A 19,517-nucleotide genomic window follows, 5' to 3' on the forward strand; every position below is an offset into this window, starting at 1 on the left:
CATCAGTTTTCAAACATAGAATCTTTAAATTTCTTGACATAAAAAAAGTTAGGCTAAGATTCTCTTAACCCACTTATTTGACATCAAATCAACTACTCATATACTTGTACCATTTGGAGAAAAAAGACAACAATGATTCCAATTTCATAGTTGTAGAGAAATGAAATTTCATTTATGTGTGTTAAACCTGACCAATAGGCTTACTTCCAGAAAGAAAGAATTGTCAGAATGTGTCAGCAGAGAGGTATCTGTACCCATAATAATGATACTAGCTAATACTGAACATTCACCATGTGCCAGCACTCGACCAGATGAGATACAGATATCACCATATTTCTCCTCAAAAATGTCATCAAGGTTATTGTTTCTATTTCACAAAGAAGAAATGGATGGTCAGTGCAGTTATTTCACTTGCCCAAGGTCACTCTGCTCCTAAGAAGAAATGCCAGTATTTAAACTCATTTCTCTCTGATTCTGTGTCCATGCATTTTGAGGGAAAATGCCAAGAGACATAAATTTGACAGAAACAAGAACCATGTTTCTATGGTTAGAAAAATGAAGCTAAAATGATGTTTCAATACATCATTTTTCCCAACCAAATGTCTTCACGGTGACTTTTAACAAGTTAAAATCAAATGATGAAATGAATAACACTAGATGTAAAATTAATCTCCCTTGATATGAAAAGATTTGATGAAATTTGGATTCCCCATCTCCCCATCTCCTCTTCCTTGGAGTCCTTTTCTCCTTGTTTTTCCCCTGGCTACATAAATACCTCTATTGGCACCTCTACTGGCTCACTCTGGCAGTGCTCAATCCTCTAAAATCCAGACCAACACCATCACCCAGACCTACCTCTTCATAGTTTACCTGTATGGTATCCTCAGCACCTGAGCACTAATGGATCACATACTGTGTAATCTACCTGAATGATCACTAGCGTGAGGGATATTTTAACATATAGTATAACTTTAAGTCAAAGAGGGGGGCTCTTTTTTGAGCTGGAGAGACTTTTACTTAGCACTTCCCAAACCATATCATTTTGATAGTGATTTACTTTGTCTTCATGGAATACCTTGCCAAATAGTGCAAGTTCTTGCCTGTTTTTTCTCATTCAAACAACTTCTTATATGCAGCAAAATCAGCATAATGTGTTTACCATAACATGTAAGTCAGGATAAAGTGTGGCATTATCGGCCATAAGTACAATAATGACGTGAATGACATAAGTTCAAGTTTATCATAAAAATAAGCTGATTTGAAGGAATCTTGTTTTGAGCTACATGTGGTATTCCTGACACAGCAGTGTTCCCATAATTCTCTTCTCTTCTTTGATTTAACAAGATTAACACTAAAGGCAAACCAATGAGAGAAATGAGTTTAAACACTAAAGTCAGGTAATGCCACTTGTCCCTTTGCCATCAGCACATTCATGCAGCTAACATTCTTCGGTTTTCCTCTTACTTACTTATCAGAGCAGGACTCTAATTCTCATATGAGCAATGGCATAAAGAAATTATAGTTTTTCTATGTGCAGATGACCACCTATTCTGTCAGATCTTTCCAGTGGTCCTACGATAAAGCCAGGCACTTTTCTAATATTATTTTCCCAAAGGTCACATCCAAGTGTAACAAATACACCTGATATTTTCTACATTATTTGCATGTAATTTGCTTATGCCTAAACAGACTATGATTTTGAAGAGTACAAATCCAATTTAAATTTTCCTGACCTACCACAGTGAATGATAACTGTGCTTTCCGAATTTTGACAGCAGCACAGAATTTTCATTAGATGTAAGTAGAAAACACCAAACACTTGAGGAATGAAACATATTCTAAATGCAAACTAGAAGCAGGAAGCTTGTAGGCATAAAATATCAAGTGTATGCACTAAACTTAACATAATACCTAACAAGGAACTTTAGAAGTACCTAAACAAATACTGAATTAAACAATGGCTCTTCTTGGTTGAGATGGGAGAGGGTAAAGGGTGCATTATTTATTTTAAGAAGCCAGGAATGCCTCACTACCTCTAACATACCCAATAAAAAATAACTCCTTCAGTTTAGAATAAAATAAGCTGTTAAAAGTAAATACGCTTGATAAAGGAAACCCACTGAGAGTTATCAGTTTATTAAACCTTTTTGTGAATGAGTTTAATGGAGCATTACCAAAGCACAGGATTTGAAGAAACAGGCAAAAACTGCTCCTGGGAGAAAACCCAGGGCCACTGGCCAGAGAGGGAAAAGACAAGAGAGAAGGATAAGGAACGAGATGATAAAGTTCCCCCCTTCAGTACCGCACAGAAGAAACCCCAAATACACTTAATACTGTTAGACAAAGCAACATAGTGAATTTGAGTCTTTTAAAACTCACATTCTAGACTACCTACACTCCAAATCAAATCCACTTATTATTTTTGTTGGAAGATATTTAAACAACATAGCAAATACATTTCATGGAAGATTCAAATGTCACTGAGTGGACAAAATTAATAGCTTTCAAAGAGGTAGGCAAAATGGTTCCAGAGGAATATAATAAACAGCATAGGAGACACTGGATATTGAAAGAAGTGATTTGGAATTTTCTTCTCACGGTGACAAAAGTAAGCATTAGAATATAACTAATGATTAGGTCTGATTTGTTCTTTAAAGTGAAACTTCTTCAAACACATGCAATCTCTTCACACAGTCACAGAACTGTAAGTATGCTAGGTTGTTAGTAAGACAAAAAAACGAAGCTCCGAACACCTAGGATCTCTAGTGTTTCCTACTAGGAAGCCTAGATTTTCTCTTGTATTGTGAGCAGCAGTCTCTTTTTCCAACATACAAACCATCTTGAGACATACTGAAGGGATAGGATTAAGAATTAATAAAATCAGAGTACAGTCTGAGAGAAAACAGTCAAAAAAGTAGAACGACTGAACCTAACCTTTGGCATCCCAGTCTTACATATCAAAGGCCATGTTTCAAAGCCAGGATACCAGTCAAATGTCTTCCTGAAAATGAGTCCGTGTGTGAGGAAACATAGACACACTATAGTGGTGATCACAGCTAATGGCAAAGGTGTCCTAAGCAGAAATAAGAAATTAACAAGCCCAGAAATGGCCTGATCTGTAGGAAACCGCTTCCTGAAAAGTCAAACAGTGAGCCTCACTAGAGGCACTTCACCATTACTAATCCAGCCCATGTGTTCAGCTCATTTCCCAGGGATCTCCTTCACATGTCTGTTACACCAAGCTAAACTGTTCACTGTTCTCTAAACATGATCCAGTTCTTTCATCTCTCTGTACTTGGAAGCCTGCTCCCCACCAAATTTCTACTTCCAAACCCTATCTGAACTTTAGGATGTCACTCACATGCCATCTCTATAAATAGCAATCACAATAGAAATAAGCTCACTTAGCTGAATTCTCAGGATAATCATTATTTTCTACCACAGTGTTTCTTCTTTTCTGGAACACTGTGTATTTCTCATTATCTCTATTAATCTTTAAATTCCTTTGGAGTAGATTTTTCATACTAAATATCACAGTGCCTTGCACACATGTCAATAAATACTTGTTAAATGAATGAGTGAATGAATGACAAGTTAGGATGGTCTATAGAAAGAAAAAGAGATCAAGGAGCCAGGAAAAAACAGGTTGTCACTTTTTTTTCTAATTAAAAGAGCTTTAAGGATTTAGGGAATATAAAAGGCAAATCCAGAAATGATCTTGTTAGTTGTAGCCTCTTACTGGAAGAATATAAGCCATATTGATGCATTTCTTTTTTCTGCCAACTACTATAATATTGCAGTCATCTGACCTATTTCTGTCTAAGAATCCTAAATTATAATGACAAATATCATAGAATATTAGATCTTGGGAAACTTTGGACATGCAGTCCCACTCCTTTCTTCAGGGACATGGGGCCGGTAGCTGAATGAGGAGTAGAGCCCAGATTCCTTGAATTGAAATCAAGAGCTCTTTTTGCTCTAACAAGCTGCCTCATGGTAAATCCATCTTTTCTGATGTCTGAAAATATTCAACATCACATTCTAATGACTTGAACTATAAAAAGGTTAATAGTGTGTGCATTCCATCAAATGGCATATTTTGTGCTACATTTTGAAGAGGCATCACTCATCCTTTATAAATGCTACGATTTCTTCTGACTACTGGTCAATACTTCTATTTATTCCTGTCCAGAGTCTAGTCTGTGGGTACTCATTTCCATTAAGCACCGGGGCATAAGACTATGTTTCAATTTTGTATCTGTATGTTGATCCCACTGACGTATTTCAAATGCAAATTTTTTTCCAATGGAATAAGAGCATAAGAGTAGGAGAGGAAAGTCTTGCCTCTTATTTTTATGCTCTCTTATACAGACTAAAGACATTTGCTAAAGTGAAGGTAATCTCTTATAAGTATTCCAAAGTCTTTATTAAACATTGAAATATAATCATTGAATCACTCTGCTAGTACTGTAAAGAATTTCCAGAGGAATGCAACCCCAAATCCAGTTGTATATCAGAATCTTACAGGATTCTTTTAAAAACACAGATTCTGGGGTGCCTGGGTGGCTCAGTCAGTTAAACATCTGACTCTTGATTTCGGCTCAGGTATAGATCTCAGGGTCTTGGGATCGAGCCCCACGTCGGGCTCTCCTGGACACAAAGTCTGCTTGGGATTCTCTCTCTCCCTTTCTCTCTGCCCCTCCCCCCACTCACACTCTCTCTCTCTCTCTCTCTCTCTAAAATAAATTAATAAAACCTTAAAAATAAATAAATAAAAACATGGATTCCTGATCTCAGCTAAAACTGATAAAGTTAGAATGCATCTCCTAACCACCAACCTAGAAACCTGATCCCGAGGAGATTCTGATGCAAAGTTAGGTTAGGGAATTGCTACTTCAAAGACCCGCACCTCTTACAGAAATCTGAATTCTCTTCCCACTTGTGCATTTCCACTGAGATTTTGCTCTCGTTGCACCAGCCACCCTGGCTGGGAGCAGCGCATTCTCACATGCCCACCCCATGTATCTAAGTGAATTTTAATGTCCCTGTGTTTGGTTTAGGCCTTAGACTCTGACCTCTGCCTCTCCCCAGGATCCTAGGCAACCACACTCCACCCTCATTACCTGTTCTGCCCCTTGCTGCCCTTTCAGTGAGGTAGTCTCACCCTCTACGGCTGAAGGTGATCACTACCTTTACCCCACGACTCATCGAGATAACCCTGCTGCTGGCTTATTCACCCATGACTCCCACTCTCCTCCTCCTGCTTCTTCCCTCTGGCTCCTGATAATCATCTCCAGGACTTTTCCTGGTTTGGGATATCAACTTTCAGGTTTCCAGAAAAGACACATAGCTTCTACCAGTCTCACTGCAATGAATGAAGCATATACCTAGATGAGCTACTCCAGCCTCCCAGGAGTAGGAGATTGACCCAAAGTGGGTGAGGTGGATCAGAGAATGTCTCCAAACCATCTAGGACCCAGCCTGACACAGTACTGATGTTTCTCAAGGATTGCAACCTCCCTGAATTAACAATCACAAACTTCTTAACCTAGTAAGATAATTAAGATTGCATGTTTCCATTCATTTTACATTATGAAATTAAAATCCTTAGATATGACTGTTAATACTGAAGAAATGCCTCACCTCATGTAATTGCCCTTCACAAGCCACATCCCTCTCAGAAGTCCTGTGACCTTACTGTCTAGTCATGGAGACTCATGGTCTGCTGATCCAGTGGAGATGAGGACAATGACACTACCCAGCCTGATGAGCTTTCCCCACTCTGAGTAGTTTTATTAAATGTCATATTAAAACATATGTCACAGGTATACATTACAACAAATATAAGGTCCCTTTGATTTCTGGGAAGCTAAAGCAATTCACATCACTGGTAAAGTTATCTTAAAATATCTCAAAATCACTTAATTTTCAACAAAGAAATATTAATCAATTCCAGTTGAAATTTGGTATTTCTGGATCATATTATCATCTTGATCAAAAAATATGCATTTATTCACAAAAGGTGGTATGATATGATAGAAAGATAGCAAACCTAAAAGGACTGTATTATTATTATTATTAATTATTACTCTGAAAGTAGGCCACTTAATTCTCCCACAAATACCTATTTATCTAACTAATACGTGATACAATAAGAAATATATACTTTTTCTTCATCCCTGGCTCCTGGCACAGAGCTCCTCATACGCTTGGTATTTCCTGAATGATAGAGGTGATAGGAGTCTTCTGTTATTCATAGCAAGTCTTTTTCAACAATACCTGAGTCTATATTAATGAGGTGACTTTTGGAGGGTGAAGGCTGGTTGCCAGAGAAACCAACCAAATGATTAGAGTGTTGGAACCTTTAGCACCTCCCAGACTCCCCAGGACAGGAAAGGGCCTGCCCATCACCAATGGCCGATGATTTAATCAATCCTGTCTATGTAACGGAATCGCCACAAAATCCCTGAACAAAGAGATTCAGAAAGCTACCAGGTTGATAAACACATGGAGGATTTCGGGAGAGAGCATGGAAGCTCTGAACCCCTTTCCTATACCTTGTCCTATGTTTCTCTACCACATGGCTGTTCCTGAGTTGTATCCCTTTTAGTAAACCAAAAACAGTAAGGATAGCACTTTTCCTAAATTCTATGAGCCATTCTAGCAAATTAACAAGGCTGAAGAGGGGATTATACAAACTCCTGATTCACAGCTTGTTGATTAGAAGTACAGGCGACAATCTGGGGCTTGCAACTGGCATCTGACATGGGGGTTGGTCTTGTAAGACTGAACTCTTAGCCTGTGGAGCCTGTGCTAACTCCAGGTACTTTGTGTCAGAATTGCAATGTATGGAAAATTCAGAAGTGTTCAGAGTACAGAAAGAGGGTTTTGTTTTGTTTTGTTTTGTTTTGTTTTGTTTTGTTTTGTTTTGTTTTGTTTTGTTTGCTAGTATAAAGGGACAGACAGGGAGAGCAAAATCTATAAGACAAGCACTATACATTAGAGCCATCTCTGTTACTAACTAGCTGTGTGCCTCTAAGCAACCCACTTTACCTCTCTGAATCCTAGTATACTTATCTGTAGAACAAGGGATTGAACTAGATAGATACTCTCTTAAGGCAGTCCCAGTTGAAATATTCATAAGGTTTCTGATAGCTTGAGATCACTGTGATCCTTTCCCAGCACTAACATTCCATTAATAGAAATTTCCCTCATGGATTATGTGGGAGCTGTTTTAGCACTTCTTTGCTTATACAAGATGCTGATAGCAGGTATTTTCAACTGAAGCTACATCATTAACAGTGGCAGCTCCAGGTGTTACATTCATATCAATAACTCTTACAACGATCTCTGGTATTATGTGAATTCCCCGCTTTGATTATTGCATGATAATTCTACAATTTCCTCAGTCACCACTAAGTCTCTTGACAAAGTACTTCACTTTTTGAAATGTACCTACACCATCTTCCTAATTCTACCAGGAACGTATTTTTGTTTTTGTTTGGTTTTAAAATGCTTTCCTTTTTTTTTTTTTAAAGATTTTATTTATTTAGTTGACAGAGATAGAGACAGCCAGCGAGAGAGGGAACCCAAGCAGGGGGATTGGGAGAGGAAGAAGCAGGTTCATAGCAGAGGAGCCTGATGTGGGGCTCGATCCCATAACGCCGGGATCACGCCCTGAGCCGAAGGCAGACGCTTAACGACTGCGCCACCCAGGCGCCCCTTAAAATGCTTTCCTGTCATCAAATGAGTTTTACTTAAGCATCTATGACTACCTAGAATTTGCTCTTGAATCATTTGGAAAAATCATCTATAAGACATGAGACTTGGTTTGTGCAATACAATCGACAATTCTAGATTATACTGTTTGTAGGAACAAACTCCCTATTTCTGTAACTTTCTGTAACACCTGACATCACACAGCCCATGTATTTTTCACTCACGATGTTCTCTGAACATGCCATTCCCTCCATCTGAACAAACTCTCCTTCTCTGCCCCCTCCACCACCTGCGTATCCTTATCATGTTTAATACATCTCCAAATCCCCAGTACCTGTCATAGGACCTTATGCATGAAATGTCTGAACTGAATTTAACTTCTTTTGTACAGTTACCAACATAGATAGACAAACCCAGAAATGGCACTGAATGAAAGATTTCTCAGGCTAATGATTGTAACCAAACCATGAATGATTACAACCCCATGTCTGAAAAAATAATAGATTTTTAAATAGCCAAATTAGCTTAAATCTTAATGAAGAGACTGTAACAAATACAGCATGATTATGTCCACAAAGAAACAATTCTTCACCCAATTCTGATGCACCTAATCAAATATATATTTATTTTAACCAAAGGACTTTCAACTCACAGCAAAAATAATAAGAATTAATTTATGACAAATAAAAATTAAGAGAGAAAACTGAAAATAGTACTTTATTTTTATTTTTTTTTAAAGATTTTATTTATTTACGTGACAGAGAGACAGCCAGCGAGAGAGGGAACACAGCAGGGGAGTGGGAGAGGAAGAAGCAGGCTCCCAGTGGAGGAACCTGATGTGGGACTCGATCCCGGAACGCCGGGATCACGCCCTGAGCCGAAGGCAGACGCCTAACGACTGCGCTACCCAGGCGCCCCTGAAAATAAGACTTTAATAACAAGTGTTTCTTACCTTACCTGATAACTGTTTCTCAATTAAACACATTAAACTGATTAAGATAAAATTCTGGTCAACACAATTTAAGATAAAATTCTGGCCAATATATGAGATACACAGATAAATAAAATGCAGGTTCTATTTCATAAAGATTTCTAGTACTTTGGTACCTTGAAAATATATTTGTCTAGTCTACAAAGGTGAAAATTATAGTGAAATACACTGAAATGTAAATATTTCTTAACATGTTAGGGGAAACTGCAATATCATGGTGAGTTGAGTAAAGCAAAGATAAATCTAGAAAGATGAACCAAATTAAAGGAGGAGAGGACTGTAAGAAAGAAATAGATGTAATACTAGAGTCCCAGCAACTCAGCTGTGGGGCTATTCTAAATAAATAAAGAAAATGACAACGACAAAACGAGAAAATTATTTATTACAAGTGGTTCATGTGCAGACCACAAACCTGGAGGCAGCGATGACAGTACGCAGCTGCAAATGGAGGAGGCAGCAACCAGTGCAATGTGACCCACTACCCAGCAGGAGGCCCCATGGAACCTGTGAGAGTCTGTGATTCAGCCCTAGCAGTGGGATGAGAGCAGTAAGACATTAAAGAGAGAGAGAGAGAGAGAGAGAGAGAGAGAGAGAGAGATGGCAATCCAGGGGCCATCCCTGTCCCTGAACATGAGCAGGTCTGCCCACTGGTGCAAGCAGCTCCAGTGCAGGCTTCAGTAAGCAACAGCCAGGGGCAGTTCAGATGCAACTGCAGAAAAACCACAATGAAAAGCAGAGACCACTTATGAGAAACTCCCACAGACTCCTGGAGATATTCTGGAACATGGGAGGGTATCTCAGAGAAGCAAAAGGCAAAATCGAAGGTCCAAAGCAGAATACAGGAAAAGGAAACGTTTCTCTCCTAGGGGGAGGGATGTGACAGATATCGGCAATTAGATCAAGCAGCCAGTGGTGGGTTTCACTGAGCTTTTGGTGTTAATGCCAGCATAACTTTCTTATGCATCCATAACCTGGTGAGTCCTGTGTTGCCTTGGGCTACTAGACAACAGTACCAGCAATCTAAGAAACTTAGGAAATCACCTACTGTAGAGAGTATTTGAAATAAGGATAAATTTCTTCCTCCTGTTCAACAGAGGATCTCAGAAATTTCCCCTGGTTCCATCATACTTCCACTTACTCTCCTACTTATTCTTCATTTTTCATTAGAGCCATATAAAATAGAGATGCTTGTATTTTCTGATGCTAAGAATTACTTTTTATAACCTAATATAAACTATATCTGTTCTGCACTAATTTTTTGGGCAACTGATTGGTACTATAATCACATTGATGACATAATAAACTGGACTGAGAGTCCATTTTACCAATTCATTTTATAAGTTTTGAATAAACCTTAATTAATTTACTGCCTGGAAACATGCATGGTTTTATTATCATTACAAATTATCTTGTTTTCATAGCTAAATTTATCTTTGATTTTCTTGTTCCAAATTAAATATATTTGAGCACTTTCAATGTGAGGTCTTGTTTCTTTGGAAACCAAGGATGGGGAGATAGGTTTATCTCTTCCTTTTTCCATTTCACAATTATGGGACGGTCTCCATATGGCCTGGAGCTTTTGTCAGACTTCACATTCTAATACCTTGATCATCTGGTTTTGTGCTATCGTAGGTCTTTTCCTCTCTGGGGAACTTCAAGTCTGTTGCTGGCATCTGTCCCCTGCTTTTCCCTGCAAATGTCTTAGCAAATAATTCATCTAATATCTACTGTTCCTATGAACAAACTAGCACTTTCTCTTTGGTCTGCCATTTCTTAAATGTACTTCTAAATGTCTTTTAACATCTTATCTTAAAAATCTGTGCAGTGTCCATATTAACACTCTGATAACCTTCTATTAAATGGAATCCAACTAAGACATTTACTCTCTCAAGAGTCAAAAAATTTGACAGAAATATAATAACTTTAGGAAATGTTTAGTTTTAGTTTTGTCCCCTAATCCTGCCATCATCAATGTGGTTAAATGTAGCCTATGGAGTTTTTTCAAAAAATTGACCCTTCCTAATTGTTCTCTTAGTTTCATTAAGTCTCAACACCAGATTAGGAAAAATAATGTACATCTAAAAATTTACTGCTCTCTGTTGTCAAGATAACTCTGATCGGTCAGGACACCGCATATGAATACCACGTTCAACCTGTAACACCCTTTCAGAGACTAAAAGTTAAATGAGGCTCCTGAAATAAACAAAATATAAACATCCAATATTTGTTCAAGAACATACATTTACACCAGGGTTAGCTTTTCTACATTGACCCTTATACTTAAGAATAATAAGTAAACATTTTTGTTTACTTTTTTCCCCCTGTAACCACATTGTTTGGCTTTTGTCCAGTTTTTGATAAATAATGAGATTTGAAACAACAGAGTATAAAACTACAGGTTTGCTTCTGGCCTTAAGTCCCATGTCATGAAGTATTAGATTTGTTGAAATTGCCATTCTTGTACCCAGTTAAGCAACTGACCAATAGACACAGCCAAGTTCTATGTAGATAAATAAGCAACCCTTTGAAATCTTGAGTCACCAGCCATCAATTATTTTCTAGTAATGTAAATGAATATATTCAGAATTTCCTCTATATATCATGCATCTCCCTGTACTTAAGCAAAAGAAAGCCAAAGCAATATTTTAAAGAAAACTATTGTATTCCAGTAATACACACACACAAAAAAAGATCTTTTTGTCCAAAAGTCTTTTCCAACATTTTTTTTTTCTTAGCTAAAATAAAAATCACAAGTGAGTAGGTGAAGACTGATTTGGGGCTCTCAGGTGGATCACTCTGCAAATGACTTTAGTTTATTGCTACATATTTTAGCTCACACACTCCAACTAAAGTATAGAGGTCCAGAACTCTGTCCTTTGTTCTGATGGAATATTTTGAACGAAACTCAAACAATGTTTTAAGCTAGTTCTTTTGTGCTATAACACAACAGAAGCTTAGGATAACATGCATTTTAACAGAGTCATAATCCTTTTTGGTTATTCAATCTACAAACACTCTTTCTCAAGGCCGAATGCGAAGTAAGAAGCAACTGCTTTGAAATGTTAATATCCAATAAAACTTTACACATGTATTTTTTTAACTAGCACAGATGTTAGTTAAAAATCTGTTTCAGTGCAACACTGACCACAATAGTTAAATTGTTAAACTGATTAGAAAAACATCTAAGACTGTGCCTGCAATTGTAAGGCCCAGCCCTAGAGCTTGGTTAGTTTACACAGCCAAGCTGCACGGAAATCTTTTGATAATCAGAAGTAGATGGAGCCAAGAGTGGGAGGCAATGAGTGACAAAATAGAGATTAGATGGGAATGTGTGTCCTTGACAAGAGTTGAATTGACTGATTTACTGGAAGCCATTAAACCTTATTAATGACCTTTAAGATATAGGAAAGAGACCCATCCGTGGTTGTCTACGTAAGTCTTTCATATCTTTGTATTTGATCCCCTTTTTAGGGAATATACACTACCCTCACCCTCCTTTAGCTGGATAACTCATAGTCATACTTCAGAAGGCTTCACAGATGACCCATCACCCTCACATGCCCAAGTGCTCACTTAGCATCCTGTACTCATCACGCTGTATTGAAGTCATTCATTAGTTCTGCAGTGATCAGTGAGCAACATGGAAGCAGAGGCTGTATTCCCCATCTATAACCCTATATCAACAACTGATTGCTGAATGAATGAATGAATCTTAAACTCTAAGAAAGGAGCAAGAATTGTGAGGAAGTTATAATCAGGAAAAGACAGCATACTATCTATTGATTCTTGTCCCTAACTAGAACGGGCCTGGTAGAACCAAAATTTATTAAATACATGTTGTACGTCAGGCTATTGCCTTTGTCATCTTAGGCATTTTGAAGTAAGTATCTCAGTCCCATATTAAGGATGAAGAAAACTTAGCAAGAGAGTAAGTAATTTACCCAATTTTACAACAACCAAATGGAAGAGCTGGAATTTGAATCTAGGTCTCTGACTCCAGAGTTCCTATTTCCTCCCCTACACCCAAGACCAGGAAGATTTAGCCTACCTTTGCTTTATTCTATTTTAGGACTTACCCAAGCACACCATGCCCAAAGAACACTGTCAGCAATGGCAGGAAAAAAGTCAGGCTGCTCTGTCACTAAGTTGGCTTAGAAAAATCACATATTTCATCTGGAGCTGAAAATACTGGTAGGGGCTTGGCTGTAAGATACCCCTTGAAATACTGGCATCAGTTTCTAGGTCAGTTGTTCCTGATGAGCATTGGTTCATACCTCATCAGAGTGATGCATGGAATCTCATTAGCTGCATCCCTTCTGTGATAGGCCTCCAGAGAGCATGATTTACTCTTTGGTGCATGCTGCTGGCTGTCAGCATGATTCACCCCAAATTGACAAGAACCTGCTTCATTAACACAGTTACAATCCCACCTCCCTGTCACTATGGTCACATTTTACCAGTTTGTCTACTGATCAGTTTCTCATGTGCCTCTCATCTCTGGCCTTCTGCCTTTTTGAATGCCCAGAGCCCTGAATTCCTTTAGAGTGAGTTTACTTCTCTTTCTGCTTCCAAAGCTTTGCTTGTCAAGCCTCAGACCTTCAGTGGCTCTCCATCTGAATGTACCCTTGTTTCTTAATAGAGATTGACTTACAAGAATGAACTTTCTTTTTAAATATGATACATTTTCTGAACGTAACAAAATAGAGAAAAGGTCCGCAGGGTGGCATAACAGCAATCCTCTCGGGAAACGAATATAAATTTAGAGACACAAAGTGACACAATGAAGAATCAAGATATTCCCCCACGCACTCAGTGTGTGTCTTAGGCAAGTCACAAAATCTTTCCAGTCTCCAGTTTTCCCATTTGTACAATAGAAATACTAATATCTGCCTTGCAATCTGCAGAAAGGATTGAATTGAGTGTGTATGTGTGTGTGTGTGTGTGTGTGGGCATGCCAAGGACTTAGAGTTACATCTTACAACAAAATAAAAGTGTGATTCATGTTTTCACAATAGATTTATACCTCCTTGAAAAAAATTTTTTTTAAGTTTAGGCATGACCCCAATACGGATAGATTCTTACTCTCTCATATGGAGTAGCTCTCCCAACTATAGTTCTCTATAATATCTTTGTCAATGAATAAAGTACTGATAATATTAATCTCCTTATTTTAGGCTCAAATAGTGGCCTTTTCTAATCTTTAAAGATATTCAATGTTTAATCAACATTAGCCATAAAATAATTCTAACAATAACAACACCTAAAAAATATAGAATACTTATTTTTTGCCAAGCACTGCTAAAATCCCTTTACATGTATTAACTCAGTTAATTATCAAGCATGCATACATACAAACTATATTTCATGGAACGATTATAATCCCAAATTTATACATGAAAGCATGAAGTACAAACCAGTTGGGTAGCTTGCTCACAGTAATACAGCTACTAACTGAGGAACCTGGACTACAAACCCTGACACTCAGCTCCAGGACTCATGGTCTTACCCACATGCTACCCAGATTCCCTAACTTGGAAAACACACCTGCAAAACCAATACTTGGCTTTTACAAACAAACATACAACTTCAACCTACATTTGCATTTTTAAGAATATATCCAAAAGATTTTTCTCCATGGTGGCCCCCAACTCAGGAAGATTTACTGATTAACGGAGGCATCAAACTATATTTGAGAACTCAGTGTTATTGTATTTATTTGTTCTAAAACATGTATCTCAGTTGAAACTATATTAATAATGCTTGTTTCTTTCTATTTTTGGCTATCTCTCTCAAATATCTTTTGCTTTTATTTATCATGTATTCCTTTTTCGATAGCTAATTTGAGTCCCTTTTATCAGGCTTAAAATAATTATGTTCAAATTGGCAGTAATATTCTGACACAACATATGAAAATAGAACAATAATGCCTAATAATTATTGAGCATTCATTGTGTGTCAGCAACTATTCTGAGGTGTTTTCCAGATATCATCTCATTTTTTGTACCAACTTTAAGAGGTGAAAATTATTCTAGGGTTTTCATAGGAGTAATTGTAACTTGACAAAGGAAATCCCTGTGCTCAGTGGCAAAGCAAGACATAAACCCGAGTCAGTCTGATACCACCGAATCCATGCACTTTTTACTCTGCCACCTGCCTCTTCCCTTAACAGCACACAGAGGAAAGAACCGACAGTGGGGCTCGGAAAAGTAACACGGAAAGAGATAGCAGAGAGGACCATGGGACACGAAAGGAACAAACTCCTCAATGTTGGAAAGAGAAAAAAGACCCCTCTTGTAACCCACAGCAGTTAGCACATAATGGTGGTGTCACATCTTCCCACATAAAGTTGGTGACTTAGGTCACCTCTATGAAACAATGCTTCTTCCCTGGCTTCGGTCTTCAGTTTTTATTTCCTTAAAATACAAACCTCTTTTACTAATTGCCTCAACCATCACAACAGCTGAGCTGTACAGAGATTGGGAAGCAATTGGACAAGACAATTTTGAATTTCTCTTCCAAATTCTTTTCTAAAGAGGCAACAGAACATTTATTTATTATTTCTTTTATCCTTAAACACCCTCTCCAAAATTGGTGAAATTAAGATTTATGCAATAACCTTATGATAGAGCCAGTACCAGACCCATTTTCCTGAACAGGAGTGCTTTTCTGAACCAAATTTATCTAAGACATTAGAACTATTCAAAATGAGACCTAGAATGACCTAGAGTGACATCACAGAATCATTCCTTCACTGTAGAGAAGAGATTCATTAAGAACTCCAGGAATATAAATAGCCATTCTGTTTTTAAAGGCCTTAATGGGAGGTAATTATACAACCTTCCACAGTCCCACATTCCAATGCTCTAAAATGTTTTTCTCCCTGAAACTGAGGGAAAGCATTGGTATTTTCATTCTTTCTGGCAAATATATGAGAGATAGTCCCTGAAGCCAAACTTCATATTGGCAATCAGAAAAGTGCTCTCAGAATACTCAGGCACATATCTGTCCAAGAAAGCTTCAATGGCTGAAGACAGCTAGGTGCTTAATATGATAAAATCCTTAGTCAAACATATGGTCTTCTCCACATGAAAGTACTTTCCTATAATAGCTCTCCCAATTTTTTTCTTTCTGACATAGAAATCACACTGTTTAAGTAACACAACACACATAAATAGTAGATGCTATTTATTTAACATTTGCACAGAAATATTTTTGCTATTATAATGAGGGATCTAAAACATGTACACTCTTTATTAGAGCCAAATGACACACACCTGGAGTGCCTGACTTGACTTTGTCCGTAGACCATGGTAGGCTCACGTTTTTAGGGATTTCTTATTAAAGAGCATGATGATGATTCAGGGAAATGGGCACATCACAGGAAGGTCAGACCTATGTCAGAGATGCCAACAGTTTGGCGACAACTAGCACACTATATATTGATCTCAAGGATCAGAAAGCAATCCCAGGAGGGGTGGACACAGTAAATGATCTTACAGGTCAGAAATCCTTGGAGAAATAGGAACAAAGCCTTCCCTGTCTCCATCCTCCTATGTTGAAAAAGAAAACTCTTCTATGATACAGGTACTTCAAGTATCAAAAGGTTGTACAAATGCTTTTATATTGTGATATATTACATATCCGACCCTGTTTTATCAGTGACTTTCATTTCTGAGACTACTTTATTTATTTATTTTTAATGAGGACGTCAGGCAGCCTAAAGGTAAAGTGAATAGAAGTAATGTTCAACTGAAACCAGGAAGGACGAATCTCAGTGGAAAGGAAAGGCGGAAAAAGAAAGGGCTCAGATATCGGAATGGGTTTACATGAGAAGCTCTGCATTGGCCAATTCAACAAAAGAAATCTGGAGATCATATAAAGTCCTGAATTTGGGTTAGTGAAGTTCAATCTTATATGAGCTTAAATAAGCCCAATTTGGTTTTGAACACTGGTGTTAGGTAGAAATTTTTAGTAAGAAAAGAGGTGATAGAACTTGTGAGAGATTTCAAGACTGAAAATGTAGATTTGAGAAAAGTGAATTTTCTGGAGAAGAGCCTATTAAAATAAGAGAGCCGAGGACACTGCCTTGAGGACCACCTACATTTAGAGAGAGCGAGAGGAATGAAAAGTCAGAGTGAAAGAAAGATCAAAGGCAGAAGGAAGTTCCTCTCAGAAGATGGAACAGCCATTCCAAATGCCAGATGTCAGTGCGTTGGATGACTAGCAGTCACTGCTAACTCTGAAGAGAGCAATTCCAGTACTTGTTTATAATGAAAAACATCCTAAATGCCTAACAACCAAAGATTGAGCCCTGAAGCTACAGTACAGACAAAATACTAAACAACCATTTAAAATCGCATTTTCAAATAATAAATGAGCTGAGAAAGTTTCATGCTACAGAGATATGCAAAACACATAATATCTACTAATATTGAGACAATTTCACAACAGTATATATATTTTCTCTATATATCATAGTGTACATGAATGTATGAATATATGCTCACACATATTACATATATCTATAAACACCTCTACATCCATAGGCTCCAATACATAACTACAGATAAAAACTAAAATTTATTGTTAACATATAAGATGAAATGTTACCAAATATTAGCTGTGATTACATCCATCTCTGGAGAATGATTAAAGGGGTTGTTGTTGTTTTTTCTCTTTTTTATATCTTTTCAAGTTTCTACAACGAATAGATATCACTTTAAAAAAACAGAAAGAATACAGTAAATGCCTGTCAAGGCAAGGGAGAAGCAATTTCAAATGGGCAGTGGTAGATAACCAATTGCAAGAGATTACAGAGTGAGCAGTTAAGGTGTCTGTGAAGTAAATGTACTCTTTTCACAGGTTTAGCAATGAAAGGCAGAAAGAAAGAGGGCAGGTGTCCTAGGGTCACCAGGGAAGGAGGTTTTCTTGGTCCTAACAGTATGAGAGGAGACAGTGGAGAGAAAAATAAAAGAGAGAAGTCCTGGAGGGAGGAGATGGAATGGGATTAGCCTTGTCTTCCTCCAGCAGACGAAAAGAAGAGAAACAGTGAAAAAAACTGAGAACTGAGATAAAGAGAATGTTTTAGGGATGGAAGGAGAGCATCATATTGGGTGTCCAAAATTCAGTAAAAAAGATAGTGGGATCTTCTTTTAAAAGGAAATCAGAATCAGAATGAGGAGCTAATAGACTCAGATACAGAGACACAATCAGAAATAAAAAGAAGAGGACTACCCCTCTTCAAGAGAGAGGAAGCTATCTCCAAGAATCAAGACTATCAGACATTGAAAACCCGACTGTTTCTGTGTACCATGGGATTAGACTTCCTTCAGCTCAGCTAGGTTTGAGAAATATAACTGGCTCCTCTGGCTGGTGAGTCCAGTAATTAATACACTTTTTAAGAAAGTCCATAAATTAGAATATTGGATTAACATAATTTTTTGAGCCGTATTTTGTCAATTGAGCAACATGGAACAAATTTAAAACAGGTCTTTTAATGGCTAAAATTAACAATACAAGAAACAACAGGTCTTGGCAAGGATGAGGAGAAAAAGAAACACTCATACACTTTTGGTGGGAAAGCAAACAGGTGTAGTCACTGTGGAAAACGGCATGGAGGTTCCTTAAAAAGTTAAAAATAGAATTACCTTATGATCCATGGGTGCCTGGGTGGCTCAGCTTGTTGAGCGTCTGACTCTCGGTTTTAGCTCAGGTCATAATCTCATGTGTCCTGGGATCCAGCCCTGCCTGGGGCTCCTTGCTCAGCAGGGAGTCTGCTTGAAGAGTTTCTCCTCTGCCCCTTCCCCCATTTGCACGCGCGCTCTCTCTCTCACTCTAATTAATTAATTAATTAAAAAAAAAAACTACCTTATGATCCAGCAGTCACACTACGGTATTTACCCAAAGAGTACAAGAACACTATTTCAAAGGGATACATGTACTCCTATGTTTACAGTAGCATTATTTACAATAGCCAAATTATGGAAGCTGCCCAAGTGTCCATTTATAAATGGATAAAGATGTGGTATATATATACAATGGAATATTATTCATCCATTAAAAAAAACGAAATCTTGCCATTTGCAATGGTACGGATGGAGCCAGAGTATAATGTTAAGTAAAATAAGTCATTCAGAGAAATACGAATACCATAGGATTTCACTCATATGTGGAATTTAAGGGAAAAAATAAGAGAGAGAGACAAATCAAGAAACAGACTTTGAATTATAGAGAACAAATTGATGGTTACCATAGGGGAGGGAGGTGGGAGGATGGGTAAAATAGGTGATGGGATTAAGGAGTGCATTTATCATGAGAAGTACTGGGTGATATATGGAAGTGTTGAATGGCTATATTGTACACCTGAAACTAATACTACACTGTATGTTAACTAACTGGAATTAAAATAAAAATGTAAAACAAAACAACTAAACAAATCAAAAACATGTCTTTTAGCCCCAAAATGGTATGGTCTGAAACAGAAGCAGACGTTTGCTATTATTTGTATGCAATGACATATGATCAGCGAACTGTAGATTAAAAAGTTATGGATTTTTGAGCAGGAAGGAACCTTGGAATTCATCTACATTGGGGCCAGGTCAGTAACAATTGTGTGATTCAGACAGATTATTAAGATTAGAGACAGTGATAGGACCCCTGGTAAAATGTTAAGTGTGCGTTCCTCCTAAAGGATTTAAAAAGGAAAATTAGTACATCATGCCTGCCAAAAGGAAGAGAAGAAGAATCAGCCAGAAGACACCATGGGGAACCCTGATCTCTACCAATCCCCTCATTTTTACAAGTTAAG

At 37.7% G+C, this 19,517-nt stretch overlaps 1 protein-coding gene across 2 annotated transcripts in view; it reads right to left on the minus strand.

Moving 5' to 3' along the window:
• NXPH1 (neurexophilin 1) overlaps window positions 1–19,517 on the minus strand; it is a 285,250-nt gene that overhangs the window by 49,070 nt on the left and 216,663 nt on the right. The gene's annotated exons all lie outside the window — the stretch shown is intronic.

Source organism: Ursus americanus, chromosome 3 (assembly GCF_024610735.1).
Source record: "Ursus americanus isolate L20-20 chromosome 3, mUrsAme1.1.p, whole genome shotgun sequence".
Classification (NCBI taxonomy): Eukaryota; Metazoa; Chordata; class Mammalia; order Carnivora; family Ursidae; genus Ursus; species Ursus americanus.